Source organism: Microcebus murinus, chromosome 2 (assembly GCF_040939455.1).
Source record: "Microcebus murinus isolate Inina chromosome 2, M.murinus_Inina_mat1.0, whole genome shotgun sequence".
NCBI classification, from domain to species: domain Eukaryota; kingdom Metazoa; phylum Chordata; class Mammalia; order Primates; family Cheirogaleidae; genus Microcebus; species Microcebus murinus.
The window spans coordinates 118,366,116-118,385,334 of NC_134105.1; the positions used below are offsets into that span (position 1 = coordinate 118,366,116).

Consider the following 19,219-nt stretch of genomic DNA (forward strand, 5'->3'; position numbering starts at 1 on the left):
AAGCTCCAAGTTTTCTAGTAATGATAGGCATACTTGTATAATACAAAGCATGTTGTCTTTATTTTAGGATTTTAATCCTCTGGTATGTGCAAATTGGGAAACCCAAATTACATGAATTTCTAAAAGAGTTTGATCCAACATAAGTCTATTTAGTTGTGTATGTTACAGACACTTTAACTGGCTTCTCAATTCTGTTCAGTCTCCAGAGAATTGAAATACTTGCATTCATGCCACTATGGGAATTTGCTTTACTCTGACATTCGAAAAAAATCGCTTGGCATATAAATTGGTTTATGTTGAAAGGTTATTTACATGTTGTAAATGAGTATTAAGCACATTTCTTCATAAACACTTATATTATTTTAGTAATTAATGAACCAAAAATGGGTCCAATTTGTCACACAGAATCATATTGTATCACCTCAGTGCCACTCAGGACTGTGGTACAAAAACTATAGACAAAGGAATATATTCTGTTTTATGCTTTTAGAGGGTGGTTTTATTTCTTTGATACTTTTTTTTTTGAGAACTTATTTTATGCCAGCCCCCATGTTAGTGTTTTTCACATGTAATATCATTTAAACCAATAATGCTGGAAGGTAGGATTTCTCCATGGTTACAGATGAAGCACAGAAGCTCCAGGAGACAGTGTAGTGTGAGGTCCCGGAGCTAGACGGCATGGGTTTGAGTCCTGGCTTCACAGCTTGTTATGATGCAGCCTTGGCAAACTACCTAACTCTTCTGAGCTCTTGTTTCCTCATCTGTAAAACGGGGTTTTCTGAGGATTAGGTGAGTTAATGTGTGAGAAGAGCTTAGAACAGGCCTGGCACCCAGCCTTTATTTGGTACTGACCCTCAAGGCCTGGTGGTTCCAAAGCTTAGCAACAGCAAGTACTACTCAGGAAGAAAGTATGTTATTTTCCTCAAGGTGTTTATGATCTCCTTGGGTAAATAAATTAGTATGTGAAATAAATAAAAATAGAATAAAATGTTTGATTCTAAAAGAAAGACAACAGGATTGTTTTAAACCACTTTAATGGCAGCTGACTGTTTAAGGCAATCCTTTGGACAATCTTTTTGAAAAGGCAATCACAACTTTGAGTTTATGATAAATTCAATCACCCTTGAGTTTATCTGGTTTTATTACAGATATATGGATAGATAGATAAATATAAATATATATGCATTTATATGTATGAATGTATGTGTAAGCACATACATGTTATGTATACTATATATTATATACACTATATACCATGTGTTAATACATGTATGCATTTATATTTAAACTAAACCATATCATCTCTATATGAGAATTATTAACACCAAAATAAATTCTTTTCCCTTCTTAAAGTAGCATATGTTTTAAGCCTTGAGCTCATGCAGTGTTTTTTGTAGTCTTAGAAGTCAATTTTAGTGGGCACATTTCAGTCTCTTTTTTCCTTAATGGTTCCTGTGAGAGCTTTAGTGTAACAGTTGAAGGTTAACAAGGAAATATTAGGTATGAAATACCTTTGTAATTTTGCAAATACAACATTTAAGGGTATTGATTTTTAGGTAGGTAGAGTTGTCACTGTATTTAAAAGCTACACACACATTTTGTATACTATTGGTTTAGTTTTGTTTGGGGAACAATCCCTTTATTCTCAACCTTCTGCCCTGTAACAAAATGTTTTCCTCTAGTACCATTTACTTTGTGTCCATTTTACCTTAGGTTTTTCAAGAGGGAATTAGGCTTAGGCAGAATGGATTACTATTGCTTTTGAAATAATGTCTTGTTTTGCTGGAGAACTGGCAGATTTTTAAATACTTTTTTTTCTTTGAAAGATTTGTACTCCGTGGAGAATACTTGGAATGGCCTCAGGTACTTCCTGGCTAGTGTGTGTGTCAACTGTTGAGTAGATTCTTAGAGGTCAACTTGCCGGCCCAGGCATTTTTGGGCCCTCATGAAGTTACTGCTCAGAAGCTCACTAATTGTTGTTTGTTTTCAAGTTTTCTGAAGAGAGAAAGCAAGAGTGAGAATAAGTGGTATAAAAGGAGTCTTTTGATTTTTCCAGAAGTAGTTGCCTTCTGCTAGTAGTAAAGCTAGTTTGAGGATAGTGGACTTCCTTCTCTTTTTTGTATGATTCTAGACTATGAAGTTTTCAGTATTTCAATTGGTTAATTTTTGGAAAGTTAAGTCCCTCATTTTTTAACCTTTAACAAAGAACAAGAAAGCTAGTAGGAGTTGATTTTCCAGTAAATTTTGTTCTTTTTATAAATCAACCTTAATTTTAATTTCATATTTGCCTTCAGATCATAAAATAATTGGCATTGGTCACCTAGTAATGCTATCATAGTGCTGGTTAGGTTGGATCCAGTTTCAGTTAATGTCAACTCCAACTATTTTATGGTTGTTTAATTTGATTTTGTTTAGATTGTATGTTGGGGATTCAGACTAATTTAGGTGAATGCCACTTGTGTTGCATTCCTGTACTATATCGCTTTCAATGCATTTGTCCGATGTGTGTATATGCAAAGTTTTTGGAGCATATCAAATTCTTCACTTAAAACTGCCATTCCCACGGTACACGTCCCCTTCACATTTAATACAGAAGAGTTTCAGTGAATTTTTTGGGCATGTACATGCTGACAGAAATTGTTTGGAGAGGCCATTTTAAAAACTATTTTAACAACATAAGGTAATTTTCATAATGTAGTTCCCTTTGTTTACCAATATATGGTGTGGTTGTGAAATAGAAGTTTTGAATTATTCATAGTCAAAACTCTAAAGCCATGTCTTTCAGTGCCTGGAGCAGAAGATGTTTGGTGATTTAGTGTTTGTACAGATTTAATTAGTTAAATTTAATTTTGAAATTTCATCTGTCTTGAACAAATTCCACTTCTTCTAGTTAAATGAAACCTTTGCTTTCTTAAATTCAAGTGAGATATCAGAGAAGCACCAGAATTGATTGGTTCAAGTTCATCCCTGCCGTTTTCTCATTTGTCAAGTGGTATAAAGATGTCTACGTTCGAGGTGGTTGGGAGGCCTGATTCAAAGATATGAATAAGATAAATTGGGATGCTTTTGAAAACATTCTGCAACGGTTCATACCGCAGCAGTTTGGATAACTGTCCCGGCAGTGCCTTGTAGCAGGTGGCTATTATGCTGTAGCAAAGACCCTCTCCACCATTGGTGACTTTTGTGGGGCCTCTGACCATTTAAAAAGAGGAGGAGCAGAGAATATTAATTAAACTGGTTTGTTTGTCAAAAGCCAGTGATGTGATATGTGTTAATCTTCAACAAGTCATCAAAAAGCATTCAGCAAAATAGGCTTTTTCATTATTTTTGTTCCTTTCTTCTCCTCTTCTTTTCCACCATCCTGTTTTCCCTCTCAACCTTTCCTCTGCCCAATGTGAGACTTTCTGTAACTCGCCCCTCTTCTCTCCAGCCTCTATTCTTCTTGTTTCTTTTTCAGAACATGGAGTTGAAATTGAGCTATATAAAAATATGTGTTAGATTATTTAATAAGATTTTGTTTCTGGCCGGGCGCTGTGGCTCACGCCTGTAATCCTAGCTCTTGGGAGGCCGAGGCGGGCGGATTGCTCAAGGTCAGGAGTTCAAAACCAGCCTGAGCAAGAGCGAGACCCCGTCTCTACTATAAATAGAAAGAAATTAATTGGCCAACTGATATATATATAAAAAAATTAGCCGGGCATGGTGGCGCATGCCTGTAGTCCCAGCTACCCGGGAGGCTGAGGCAGAAGGATCGCTCGAGCCCAGGAGTTTGAGGTTGCTGTGAGCTAGGCTGACGCCACGGCACTCACTCTAGCCTGGGCAACAAAGCGAGACTCTGTCTCAAAAAAAAAAAAAAAAAAAAAAAAAAAAAAAAAGATTTTGTTTCTTCTCCTCAAATTTTCAATCAGATGAATTTAACCCTATGTGTGCATTGCTTAAAAACAAATGGCTCCCAAGCTAAATTAAATTGCTTTTATACTTCCATGTGACCTTTAAAATAATTCTTCTAAGAGCCAGTGGCTTCTGACTTTTTGTAAACATTACAATAAACATTCAGAAAGGAAGAGAGAGAATGGTAGAGCTATAGATCAATTATACTTTTATTTTAACTCGGCTTTCCCATGGCTGCAAAGAATATTGTATGCCATATATTTCCAGATAACTCATATAGACCTCATTGTCCATTCCATTCTGTCATCCATTTGTTGCCTGTACTCTGCTAGTTCTTCTTAAACTATTGTTTGACCAGAAAGATATCTTTCTAACTTGATTATAAGCTTCTTGAGGGCAGGGGTCATGCCTATAGTTTCTATTTATGCCCATAGTGGTTCCCCAAAGGGAATCAGGTGAATAAACACGTATTGATCAATTTAAGATTTTCCTAAATGGAAAGAGTCAAAAAGGACTTTTTTCTTAAGCATCAAGACCACTAAAAATAACCTTCCTAGATTACATTACATAATCTTTATTTACCTATATAAAGACTTTAAAAATGCACCATAGAATGCCACAATGTATAGGCCATTTGTAGTGCATTTGAGAGTATGTTTATAATGTGCCACAAAATACTACAGATGCCATCTTACTTAAAAATCACTCAAGGAGGAATTTTTTAGATGAATGTCTGCTGGGAACCTACTGCCAGAAGAAATGTGGAAACCACATGATATTCACTACATAAAGAAATCTGGTTTCTATTTCTGCACTGAACTTTGTGCGAGCAGGAGGGAGATAAACAAGCTGTTTAAAACTAAAGTGAATGGCAAAGGGATTCAAATTTTAAATCCCATATCATAAATGCATTTTGGAATTTGCGAAATCTAATCCTATCGCATAGAATCCTTTAAGACAGAAGAAAAATGTGTTGAATCTTCTAGTATTAGATATCTCAGTGGAATGGATGAGTAATTTTGCTTCCTGTTGATGCAGTGTAGTAATGCAACTATAACATTTGCTTCAGTTGAAATTAAAACGAAAGTCTCATTCAAGTCTTTGGTAGGCAGACATTATTTTGAGAATGAGGAGAGGGAAGGAAGAAGGAAAAAAACCTCTTTTTTTTTTTTTTTTTTTTTTTAGTTAGTTTTAGATCATCCCTTTTAGAGATGGGAGAATTTTAACCTAGTACTTCAATATAGCTATTTAAAACTCCGTATATGGAAAGGTATATAGGTGGAGTAGATGGCAAGAGAAAGGTTGAACTGCTTTTATTTTCAGAAAAATATTCTGGAGGTTCTTTCTTAGTTCTGTATAGTGACCCTTAGACAGTTTAAGTGTGTTATGAGGTTGGCATTTAACAAGGCATACACTGATTAAGATTAAGAGTGTTACAGCTAATGAAAATGTTAACATTCGAAACATAAAGGGTGATCATTCACATTGTGATTTTCCTTTAATAAACATAACATACCCAGACCATACATACCCAGGTCTAGGAGTAACAGACATGCATTTCTGAATTCAGCAGGGAATGGGCTTTGAAAAAAATCTGTGATCAGGATTATAAAATTAAGTTAATCATATACTTAAGTAGATTAAAACTTTTCCTTCTATACCTTGATTTCCCTCCTACTTTATGGTGAAGAAAGGCTGAGTTAATTAAGGTTTATTTTATATACTTATTTAATATGGTGCTTAGACTTTTGTTTTCTGTTGTTCTTTTATTTATCTTAACTTCTAATCTGAAAACTTTTAGCTGGCTACACTTAATACATAATTTACCTAAGCCTACACTCATAGCTAAAGGGCTTTATATCTTTGGAAAGTGCCATTTTTCAGTTGAGATGTACAAATAAATGTCCAATCACTGCATTCATTTATTCTTTCATTTACTCCATAAATATTTGTCAGATCCCTATGCTATTTGACTCTGTGCTGGAAATACAAAAGTAAAAAATACAAAATTCATACCTTCAAAGAGTTTGCTTGGGATGACTAAGAGGGCAAAAGCAGTTGTTAAGAAGAATGATAATGATTTTAATCTTTTGGATAAATACACAGTTACACATGTTCAGGTTTATCTAAACATATTCCACGGTCTGTTTAGATAATGCTAAATCAGTTTTTATTGTTGTTGTTAGGCAGCAAAGTGTGGCGGCTGAGGGCAGAGACTGTGGAGCTAGGCCCCAGAGGGTGTCCAACTTTCCCACTTGCTTTGCTACGTGACTTATCATTCATGACTCTTTTCATCTGTAAAAGGAGGATAATGATAAGAGTTTCTACTTCATAGGGTGGTTATGAGGATCATATGGATTAATCTGTAAAATCTTTGAACATCAAAAGGGTTGGCTTCAGGTATGATTTTCAAGATGCTTAACGACCAGGACAGCATGGGCACCACCTGATAAGAACCACTGTTGGCTGTAAAAATTCAGCATGATGCCGCCAGCGTGTATGGTGTGTGTGTCAGCTCCTTAGCCTCCACTGGCGTCATTGTTTCCACTGACAACTTCTGAACCAAACCTTCTGCCTCATCCTCACCTCATCCTGCCCCTAGACCAGGCTCTGTGGAACTAATAGACCATGGGCTTCTAGGTGCCTGCAATTCATAGTTTTGAAATCTTCTTGGTTTTAAGTACCTAGACTTATTTTCATGTTCCAGACAATTCAGGCTGTTTTTTGTAGCTGATAACTTCTAGAGAGACACTAGAGCCAAGTCTCTGTTTCTTTTCTCTAATATTGGTTGGTCATTGTTATAATGTACTGTAGGTTTTCTTTACTCTTTTCTTTTTCTCCTCCTTCTCCTCCCCCTCCTCCTCCTCCACCTCCTCTTCTTTTTCTGGGAAGAGAAAAATAATATCTAAAGCTAACTGCCTCAAAATCTTTTTAGAAAGAGATTGTATACTGTAAATAAATCGGTCTTTGCAGCAATTGGCCAGTAGTCTATGGTAAGGATAGAATGGATATAAGATCACTTAGAGGAAGTTAAAAGACATACAAGGTACCAAAAAATTGCCCTTTTGTAGTAAGAGGACTTGATTCACAAAACTGCCACTTACTAGTCACTTAACTATAGTTAAGTCACTCTGTGTAATGTTTTTCCATCTGCAAAATTGGGATGATAATAGAACCTTTGTCATAGACTGCTATGAAGATTAAATAAGATAATACTTATCAAGCACTTAGAACATAGATTTCAGGGAATTCATTTAATATTTATGCTTATCAAGCACTTAAGTATACAGCCGGCCCTCTGTGTCCCTCAGTTCCATTTCTGTGGATTCAACAAACCATGGATTGAAAATATTTTAAAAAATTTCAGCTGTACTGAACATGTACAGATATTTTTCTTGTCATTATTACTTTAACAGTACACGATAACAACTATTTACATAGCATTTACATTGTATTATGTATTATAAATAATCTAGAGATGATTTAAAGTATGCAGGAAGATGTGTGTAGATTATATGCAAATACGAAGCTATTTTACATCAGGGACTTGAGCATCTTTAGATTTTGGTATCCATGGGAGGTCCTGGAAACCATCCCCCACAGATACCAAGGGATGACTGTAGTTAATATTCAGTAAATTCACTTAATTTATTCAGCAGATATATAGAGCACTTACTATGTGCCAGACTTCTAGGAACCAGGAGTATAGCAGTTAATAAAACAAAAATTCCTGCCTGCATGGCAATCTAGTGCAATAGAAAAACGTATAGTGGGGAGAAGAAACAGAAAATCTGGGAATGTAGTTCCAATGTTAAATAGAGTGATTAGGAAAGGTGGTATTTGAAGTAATATTTGCAAACTGTGAGGAAGTGAACATGCAGATTGCTGGGGAAGAGTGTTTCAGATGGGGGAATGGCATGTGCGAAGGCCCTAAGACAAGAGTGTGCCTGGAGGCCAGAGGGGCTTGAGTGAGGAGGTGAGGAGCAGAGTAGGAGGAGATGTGGGTTAAGAACTGAGGGGCACCTTGATGGGCATGGAGTGTGGGGTCAGGATGTACCAGCAAAGGCTTCTTAGAGGAGAAGGTAGACCTTGATAGGCTGTAGAAAATCCAAGATGTCCTGTCTAGAACAGAAGGTGGGCAGTGGGAAGGGAGGGAAACAAGTTTGGATAAACAGTGGGATCAGACGATGGAGGGCCTTGAAAGCTAAGCAGAGGACTTCTTAGGTTTCTACTGATTAAAAAAATATTTCTAGTCAATAGAAGAAAACTAATAATAAAATCTTAAATTCCAGATTTAAAATCCATACATAAACTATATACACACACATACACACACATACACACACACACGTATATGTATGTACACACACACAAACATATACACACACATATATATGTAAAAGATCTTGTGGAGTTTGTTTTCAGAAACAAAGAATTTAAAATTTTGACAGTTTTGGGCATAATAAAGACAAATTTTTTTTTTTTTTTTTTTTTTTTGAGACAGAGTCTCACTTTGTTGCCCAGGCTAGAGTGAGTGCCGTGGCGTCAGCCTAGCTCACAGCAACCTCAAACTCCTGGGCTCAAGCGATCCTCCTGCCTTAGCCTCCCAAGTAGCTGGGACTACAGGCATGCATCACCATGCCCGGCTAATTTTTGTATATATTTTTAGTTGGCCAATTAATTTCTTTCTATTTATAGTAGAGACGGGTCTCGCTCTTGCTCAGGCTGGTTTCGAACTCCTGACCTCGAGCAATCCGCCCGCATCGGCCTCCCAGAGTGCTAGGATTACAGGCATGAGCCACCGCGCCCGGCCTAAGACAAATTTTGATACTTTCAAAAAAGTATTTAACATCAAATATAAGATTTTCTAACACTCTACCGTGTGAGCTGCAGTTATAAACATCATGGCTTCATAAACTAGAGGTGGCTTTGAATATTAAAGTCACAATCAGTTATGAATAATCTTGGTGTTGGTAGAGACATGCTGGGGATCTTGTTCTAACAGTTCTCTTCTTTATGCCCATGATCAAGCTTTAACCATGGGGTTGTTTTGCTTGCTGGTCTGCATGCATGATCACATACTCACGAATAAGGTGCAAAACAAGAGAGACAAATGAGTCAAGTCATCTAAATGGTTGCGTACTTGCTTTGGAAAATTATCTTGCAACTTGAGACCCATCGGCGTCATTTATTAATTTCTACCTCTTTTAACTTTCCATTGAATGCCAAGCTATGCGAAAAGGTGATGGACAGAGAAAAGAAGCATCTATGGAAAAGAACACACGTGACCTGTGACTCCTGTTAGATTCCTCAGACTTTTGTCCTCATTGGCTCATACTTTTTTCAGTGTAATGTCTTCAGACAAAGGGCTTTTGCTTAAAAATAAGTCTCTGTCACAAATGACTTCTGCCACTGTGTTTCTACTACAGTAAGTTTATCTCACGCTGAGTTATTGTCCAAGGCTGCCATGGTGAACACAGTCTGCCCCACACAGAACTGTTCATGTGGATTGGTCCTCCTCAGAAATGTAGCATATGTATAAAGATGTGTTTTTACTTTCTGAAAGTGAAGGAGACTCAGTGATAAGTTGATCTTAATGAAATCTATTTTAAGAAATAGACAATGTGATCATCAGTTGTGTTTAGGGTAGAATGTTAGGAAAATTTGATTTCTATTCCTGGCTTATAATTTTGCAGCAGGAATTTGGCTATATGTGTGCCCCCTCTGTCGCTGAGTTTCCTGAGTCTTTCTGGGAAATAGATCCAAAGTAACAGCTAATGCAGTAGATTTTCACTAAAAGACTACACAAAGTTTTTAATCTGATTCGTGCTGTAAATTGTGAATTATAGTCTTTTGTCACTTAATGACAGGCATATGTTTACAGAAATGCATCGTTAGGTGATTTCGTCGTTGTGCTAGCATCGTAGAATGTACCTACATAAACCTAGATGGTATAGCCCACTACACACCCAGGCTATATGGTACAGCTTATTGCTCCTAGGCTACAGACCTGTACAGAATGTCACTCTATTGAGTACTGGAGGCAATTGTAACACAACAGTAAGTATTTGTATATCTAAACATAGAAAAGGTACAGTGAAAATACTGTAAAAAATGGCACATTTATCTAGGACACTGTACCACAACACTGTGATTAGAGCTTTCAGGATTAGAAGTTGGCCTGGGTGAGTCAGCGAGTGAGTGAGGAGTGAATGCGAAGGCCTAGGTAGGACATTACTGCACACTACTGTAGACTTTATAAACACTGTACACTTAGCCTACACTTAAATTTATTAATATTTAAAAATTTTCTTTTTTAAATCACAAAATAACCTTAGCTGACTGTAACTTTTTCACTTTATAAAATTTAAATTTTTTTGACTTTTTGACTTTTTTTGTAATAACACTTAGCTTAAAACACAAAGACATTGTGCAGCAGTACAAAAATATTTTTCTCTATATCCTTATTCTATTAGCTTTTTTCTATTTTTAAATCATTATTATTTACTTTTTCAACTTTTTTTGTTAAAAACTAAAGACAAAAACACACACATTAGCCTAGGCCTACACAGGGTCAGGCTCGTTACTATCACTGCCTTCCCCCTCCACATCTTGCCCCGCTGGAAGGCCTGTAGGGCAGTAACACGCATGGAGCTGTCATCTCCTATGGTAACAACCCCTTCTTCTGGATACCTCCTGAACGACTTGCCTGAGGCCATTTTACAGTTAACTTTAAAAAATATGTATATATAAAAGTAGAATGAGTATATATAAAAGTAGAATGAGTACAATAAATAGTATAGTAAATACATAAACCAGTACCATAGTCATTTATCATCATAATTATGCATTGTACATGATTGTACCTGCTGTACTTTTATAGGACTGGCGGTGCAGTAGGTGTGTTTACACCAGCAACACTACAAACACGTGAGTAATGTGTGGTGCTACGATGGCTACAACATCACTAAGCAATAGGAATGTTTTCAGCTCCATTATAGTCTTATGGGACCACTATTTATTGTATATTCGGTCTCCATCGTTAACTGAAACATCGTATGTGGTACATGACTGCACTTTAAAAATCTTAACAACTACCCTATTAATAGGCTAAAACACACTGTTTAAAACAATATGAATTTATTAATATTCACTTTGGTTTGGGGGCTCGATTATTTACTCTTTTCATCGGTGACTAATGACAGACTTCAGAATAAGTTTGTTAGTCTGTGGATGACTAGGCTAGGCAATGATGTTAACCTTCTTTCTGTATGATCCAAATGCAAAGTGGCGCTCACAGTTCAAACAATGAATAAAGAATAGAATGCAGGTCACAAGGAGCAAATGAATGGCACTAGGGTTAAAGAAAACAAAGCAAAACCTGAATGTTATTATGGCCCATTTCTCAGCCTAACTTCAGCATTGTAGGACTCTTATTAAGACTTATTGAAAAGTTTATCACAGTATTAGAATGAAATATTAGGGATCTGAGATAGATCAATAGAGTGCTGCTGCAGGGGGATGAGGAAAAGATATGATATAAATCAATCAGGAATAATGCTCCCCTCTGCTTGACTCTGGTCATATTTATGAATGAGACATTACCCATTTTAATATCCACATTTTAGAGATATGAAAATTTTGACAGGGTTACCACAGGTGAGCAATTAAAATGATTCAGGGTTGGAATCTGGCAGTGTGTGTGGTATAATCAGGGGTGGCAGGGGGGATTGGGGGTGAGTTTACAAAAGAAGGTGTTGTTTTCACTGAGGAAGAAGCTTAATATTGACTTAATGGCCTTATGGCCCTTATGTAAATTAGGGTTCAGTGTAGAAGGTTGTTCAGCTGCAGTTCATCTTCCAAGGGAAAGTAAACAAAATAAATTAGTATAAATTGCTACCAGAGACAGATTGACCAAAAGGAAAAACTCTATGGACTTGATTGCTATTAAAATCCATCACAGTAGGTTGTGGATTTTCTCTCAAATGATAAGCTCTTTAAAAATGGGGTTTATCCACTGGGCACTGGTTATCTCATTTTCTAAAAGCATTCTCTAAAGCAGCGTTTTGGGTAAAGTGTACCTGCAAAAGAATTGAAAAATTAGTTCTGCCTTTTTGTTAAATTTCTTGTTGTTTGTGTACTTTGTTCATTCAACAGATATATATTGTGCATGGACTTATGTTAGTAAATGTTTTTACAATGGTGGGAAACAGTAGTATGTGCTATTGTTGTCGTTGAGAAGCAATGCATAATTTCCCAGCCTCTGCTTTTGATTATTTATATGGAATTTTATATAATGAAAATATTTCAAATCTAATATAATGACATATCCGTTGTTGCTTGATTATCAGCTTTGGGACTTTCCTTAGAGAATTCATGATTTATAAGTTAAAAAACAAAACAAAACATCATTTTGGTTCAAATAATACGCATAGGGGCTGTTTTCCAAACATTTGGCAGTAAATTCTGACCTCCTGATTAATGTTAGGTAACTTAGTGTAAGATGTTGTCATGGTGACAATTACTCAAAAACACAAATAGAACAGACCAAAAAGAGAGAGAGAGAGAGAGAGTGCGCGCATGCGAGAGCAAGCTCTTTCTTGTGTATTTCTCTTGCTTTAAAAATACTCCAGTCAGGGGTGAGAAAGATCATTTTTCCTTGCATACTTTTTATACTTTTTGAATTTTGAACTATAAATGTTACATTGTAATAGTAAATAAAATTTAAAAATAATTCAGTTTTATTTTATAAATAACATCTCTTACAAATTCTTCTTTAGAACTTAAAAAATATCAGATTTCCCAGATAGGTCTCTGGTCTCCAGAACTAAGTTCATGATATAACTGAAAGTTTGTATCCTTTGACCAGTATTTCCCTATTTCCCCCACCCCCAACCTCTTTTTACTCCCCTCTTCTATGAGTTCAACTTGTTTAGATTCCATATGTAAGTGAGGTCATGTAGTCTTTGTCTTTCTGTATCTGGCTTGTTTCACTTAGTGTGATATCCTCATTCATGTGATCACAAATGTCAAGGTTTACTTGTTTTTTAAGGCCGAATAATATTTGATTATATGTATGCACATATATGTGTATATATACACACACACATACGCACACACACATACATGTACACATACATACCACATTCTTTATCCATTCACCTGTTGATGGGCACTTAAGTTGTTTCCATATCTTGGCTATTGTGAATAATGTTGCAGTGAACATGAGGTTGAGCCTTTATAATGAACTAACCACTTACTGAGAACTAGTATTTTTTTTGAGACCTTATTATGAAACAAAATAATAAAATGCAATATAAGACAATAGACAGCGTTGAAGGTTGTGTTCAGGTTAGAGCACAATTATTTGATATTATGGTCAGAGAACCAGAAATAGCCAAGTCCTCCCAAGACCACAGCAACCATTCACCTCCCTTATGGTTTCTGAGGAAGGAATAATGGCAAAGAAAAGCAAAATAGCACCTCATTATTTCGGGGATTTGTCCCCAAATCCCAATGCAAAGAACTCCAGGCCAGACCACCTATCTGGAGCAACCACTTCTTCTGAGTGGTGAGGACTATGTACCTTCAAACTAAAGGAGGCCTCGTCCATCCTAATGTACATACCCAAGTTTTTGCATCTCTTTACGCTCCAGCCATTTGTAAGATAGAAGCAAGAGAGTGGTGATGCCTTTGGGCCAGGGGGGCATGAACCTTGGCCCTAAAGCCTTGCACCTTGCCAAGCACATGGCAGGTGTAAAATAGAGAGAAAGCTACACTTATGTGTACTGATCTCTTCCTGTTAATCCCTTTAGCAAGGGTGGCCCAATCTACCAAACAATAGCAACTCCTCCTCCTGGTGGGTAGGAACAGTGTGGGAGAAAGGTGCTGGAGAGAGTGTCCTTTAAGGGTACTTTCTCCTAAGGGCAATAGGCTTGGTAACTGTTTGTAAGGGATGTCGAAGGCATATGAGCTGCTGGATGAAATGGTAGGTCTACTTTTAGTTTCCAAGGCTTCCTTTCAAAGTCCAGAGCAAGCATCCCTCGTATTTGTGATAATGGCACATGAAATCTCTTTGTCCTGAGGCTGAGTACTTGGCACAAATGCAACCTTGTCATTTTAACCAAGTTTACAATGTAGGCTGGAGATCCAGTTTCAGCAATTGTCCATTTTCAGTCTATCTAAAAAAGCAATCTTAGTACATCTACTTATGTGTACATATGTGTTAAAGACCTAACTGGTCTTTAACCTGACTAATCTTTCAAAAATACAGTTTTTATTAGGTGAAGGGTGAACTAGAACTCTCTGTCCTGGTTTTTTAATTCTTTGGTTAGTCTAAAATTATCTCAAAATACAGAAGTTTCCTAAAAAATGGAAAATAAAATACAGACCAAGATGACAATGTATTTCAGAAAAAAAATAGTCAAGAGTATATGTCTTTAAGGGATCAAAGATATTCCTACGTGTTTTTTATATATAGCTTTTATGTTACCACACTACTCAAAAACTCTTAGTGACTCCCATAATTTATAGGATCTAGTTCAAATTCATTAGCCTTGGAATTTATAACCTTTTAACTGAAGCCCCAGTCTACCTTCCCAGTGATATAAGATACTAGTATCCTGCTCCAGATCTCTGGCCAAACGGGTCTCCTCCTTGACCTCCACCAAGATTTCCCTGTAGGTACTCTCCATCCTTCTACCTCATGAAATCTATAGCAACTCTTGAAAGAACATTTAAATTCTCACTTCCTTCAAGAAGCCTTCCCCAGCCACCTCCAGCTCAAGGTAATACCTTGTTCTCCTGTACCCTTAAAGCAAATATCACATACAAACCTTTAGTGCTTCTACGTATTAAAACCCCTTAATTTTTGTATTCATTTTATATATTTATGTCTCATCTCCCTACTAGAATTTTTAAGCTGTTCAAAGTCAGACCCTTATATAATTTTTGAATCCTTCACACTGCTTAAAATCATTATTAATTCCATAAACTTTTATCAATTATTTTTTATGTTCCAGGCACCGTGCTGGGTGCTTGGAATATGAAGCATAATAAAAGGATTCCTTAAGGAAGGCTTTCTTGTTTCCCTCTGGCCATCTTAGCAGGTCTGTCTTCTGGGCTCCCACTGCATCCTGTCCTTACCACTCTCTTACTTAGAGGTAACACAGTGTATTGTTTGTTGGATTATGTGTCTGTCTGCTCCTCTAAACCGCAAGTTCCTTAAGGATAGGCACTTCCCAAACCCAGAATAGTACATGTGTTAATTCACAGTATGTGTGCGTTGAATGAGAAACTTCAGCTGAAGGTTGTGGTTAGTTGGTGAGATAATCGTGACTGAGGTCCTCAAATAGGTCATTAGCTTTCAGGCGAAATGCTTGAGAATCACATTCTTGTCATTTACTTTCTCCTCCTCCGATCAATGTGTATTTTTAATCATGATGTATACATCATCACTAAAGAGCCTTGTGACATAAGACTTACATATGCTATAATATGTATAGATACTACAGATAAATACAAGTTTTTGAATTCCAGGAATGAATGTGTGCTACCAAATCTATTATTTCTAGCAACAGGTATCAAGTTAGCATTAGACCCAACTCCCTTGAAGACAAGTAATACAATGCAGGTTTTAATCCATTTTTGAATGTCAAGTCTCTAGCACATGCAAGGTGCCTAGAACAGAGTATACGCTTAATATATTTTTGTGGAATTAATGATATGAATAATTACAAGTCCTCTCCCTACCCAACATTGTTTTTTTCACCAGTCATTTTAATCTCTTATGTTTTTTATCAAAGCCGCTAAAAAATAGAATAAGAATTTGAATTTCCTGCTACTCCTTCTGCCTTTGTGCTCTAAAATCTGAAATGGCAACAGTGGTAGCTCAAAACTAAAAAGGAGCAACAAAGACTTATGTCACCCATAAATGCGTTTTCAGGCCTATAGCTATGGCAAAAGATTGCATTCTTATTAAATTTTAAACTCATTTGTACTAACAAAGAAACTAAATGAACTAACTAAAATGAAAATTGCTCATTTGTACTAACAAAGAAAACCTCATGATTTTTTTCACATGATTAGGATCCTCACTTATTTACTTGAACTAAACAGATACATACTTTGCCTTCAAAAAATTTATCAAAATTAGTGTACTAAAAATGTAAATCCAGTCACAATTATTTAGCTCACATTGTTCCAAAATATCACATTAAGAACTTGAAGTGGAGACCCTAAGTTTTTAAATTCTGCCTCGATAACTTATCATATTACCACAGTAAGATTTTTTTAAGTGCAATTTCCTGCAAAGTGGAGATTAATTCCTGATGCTTTGAGGGTTTGGGGTCTTCAGATAAAAGACAACAAAGGGAAAACATGAACATACCATCTCCGGGAGTAATTATACTCTTTAGAGTTCAGGGATGCTGTTTCCCTGAACATTAGCACAGCTTTGCTCTGTTTCAGAATGAAACAAACATTTCCTTATGGCTGTAACTACCTATATCATAATTCACTTGCAATAGCTTGCTGTGCGTGCTAGGAAAACACTTGTTTAATGACTGACTGAATGACTTTTGATGATTAGCTGTTCAATACAGTCTCGCTGTCATTTTTTGTCTTTTCTTGGAATATTAACTACACTGCAGTGGAAAACCAAGGATGCACAACTTCCCTTTCCTCATTATGGCCCATCATTTCTTCCTATATGCGTTAACGTAGAGGATAAAAGGGAATCTTGTATATTTTAACAAAAGGTTTAGTGGTCATGGCAGGGTGGACGCTTTAAATAATAGGGCTGAGTATGCAATTGTTCTATTATCAAGACAATTGTCTGATTGAGACCAGCTCCCTGGAAACACTCCAAGTATGTGTCTGGATTACCACAGGGTGCTGGAGTGATTAGAATTGCTCATGAGCAACCAAATGCCCTGGCTTGTCTCCACTAAGCAATTGAAGTATATGGGATCCCTGAGAGACATGATTTAGTTGAAAGTATTCTCTTCCTGTTCTAGCCTTCCCTGCCTCTTTGGAAGTATTAAATGCACAGCAGGTCTCTGTACAGGAAGCCCTAATGCAGACGTTAGGTTTGCAAGGTGTCCCTGGCCAACTCCACGTGGGACAGACCCCTCATACAATCTTATTGCTTATAGAGTCCTAAATTAATGAGTACTTATAGACGTTTTAAAATTAGTTATAGGTTGTCAAGTTCTACACTCCAAATTGCAAAAACCAAAGGTTAATGACCCCTTAGAGAAGAAGTTTCTATTATTGTTCCAAGAGATGAAAGTTGACCTGCATTTTGCAATAAACATGGTTCTTTTGCATTTGAATTTTCAAAGGCACAAATATTTATAAGTCAGGGACAGTGAAAATAGTATTAATGGTATTAATCTTTGTATATATACCTTAGCTTTTTTTCTTTTTAGTGATTATTCACATAGTTGAAGTTTCACCTGACAAAGTTTCACCATAAGTATGTCTTGCTTAGTTATCATCACCATGCAACTCCTGTTATAAGACAGAATTCTTCTCTATTTTTGTGGTTTGTCTGGGATGAAATTCCATACTGAGGGACATTTCCCCCACCGCAGATACTTTTGAGAAGGGTCTCTTGCATTTCTCCTGAGTGAGCTGCGCTTGGGCACTCCAGCGCTTGGATGGGTCCAACACCCCTTTATCTGCCTCTTGGGCTCCGAAGTACTCTAAGTCCTGTCTTCTCAGCCATGTCTCTGTGACTGCTGCTTCTTCAAAGAAAAATATTCACTGTATTACTTTCATGGAATCATAAAAAATCATATAATCTTTTCATCCTTTCCTCTGGACTTTTTCAGTCTGAGGGAAAACAGATTGTTTTCTGAAGGGTATTTCGTTTTCAAATGATTAAGATATTCCCTGATTTTTGGCTTCAGATTCTCTAAAGGTGATGCCTTTAGTGCCCTAATGCCACAGAGTCTTGATAAAGTGTTCTTAAAAATATTCTAGTTAACTCAAACCCTTGAATTTGGGGATAGGAAAAAAGCCTTAGAACTAGGATCACTTAAGAGAAAACTTTGAGAGTAAGACTGTCTCGCTGGAAAGCATGCTTGCAGCCACGGTCCAATGCTCATATTAGTTTACTCCTGACACTGGACTAAGTTGTTATTTGATGTGAACATCAGTTTCTATAACTGTGAAATGGTTTGTTGTGATAGTTAAATGAACTCTCTAATTTTGTTTCTTTTTCTTCTTTTGAAGAATTTTGACTTTCAGTTTTAATAGCATCAAAGAACTTAGGGCAAAATTTACAGCATAATGTTAGTTTTTGCAATATGTGAAGAAATCCCTTGCAACTCTGTATATAAACTTAGTTGTATCTTTTTCTGAGTGTGTTTAGGGAGCATATTTGGAAGGAGTTAGAAATCTGTGCGCTACAAAGCACACTAGCTTCTATGCAAATGTTTTTGGAGGGGAAGGATGGGGTAGTAGAAGAATATCACATGAAGAGATACTAGAGAGTTTTTTATTTTGTTCTATTTATGTTTTAAATTCATATATATTGAGCATTTAATATATGTTAAATGCATTATTTTTATGTCCTCGCAATATCACTTGGAGGTGCCATTAATATTCCCATTTGATGGATGAGGAAACAGGTTTCAGATGTCAGATTCCTTGTCTCATGTCTCATAGCTAATAAATGGAAGAGCTGCTATGTGAACACAGATGTGTTGGACTCATGCTTTTAACTGCTAAGCTGGAGGGTAGAGGTGAATGAGGCCAATTCTGGATCCAGTCTACCACTTACCAGCTGTGAAATACGGAGTCGCAATCTCTCTGTGCCTCTTCACTTTCATGTCTACAAAATGTGGATGAAAGTAGCATTAACTGAGTTAATACAAGTAAAGCTCATAGCACCGTAAGTGCAACATAATAAGAGCTTCAGTGTTAATTGGTGTCATCAATGTTATAATTGTTTTCTAATGACAGTCATTTTGGGGTAATTTGTTTAGAATTTATGAATGGCACATCATAATGTTGTCTTTTGTTTGCTTTGTTTTTCTGGCAGAAAGTGCCAGGGAACATTTGAGTGGGCATTTTCTACATCTGACATCCTCTAGTCCTGTAGTCCCGAAGCCCCAGGCCACGGACCAGTACTAGTACTGGTCCGTGGCCTGTTAGGAACTGAGCTGCATAGCAGGAGGTGAGTGGTGGGCAAGCGGGTGAGGTGGTAAAGCTTCATCTGTATTTATAGCCACTTCCCATCACTCACAGCACCACCTGAGCTCTGCCTTCTGTCAGATCAACAGTGGCATTAGATTCTCATAGGAGCACAAACCCTACTGTAAAC

The 19,219-nt window shown here is 36.7% G+C and overlaps 1 protein-coding gene across 7 annotated transcripts in view; it reads left to right on the forward strand.

The window, feature by feature from the left end:
• The window catches only part of DNM3 (dynamin 3), a 515,120-nt gene that overhangs the window by 274,666 nt on the left and 221,235 nt on the right, over positions 1-19,219 (forward strand). The window lies entirely within an intron of this gene.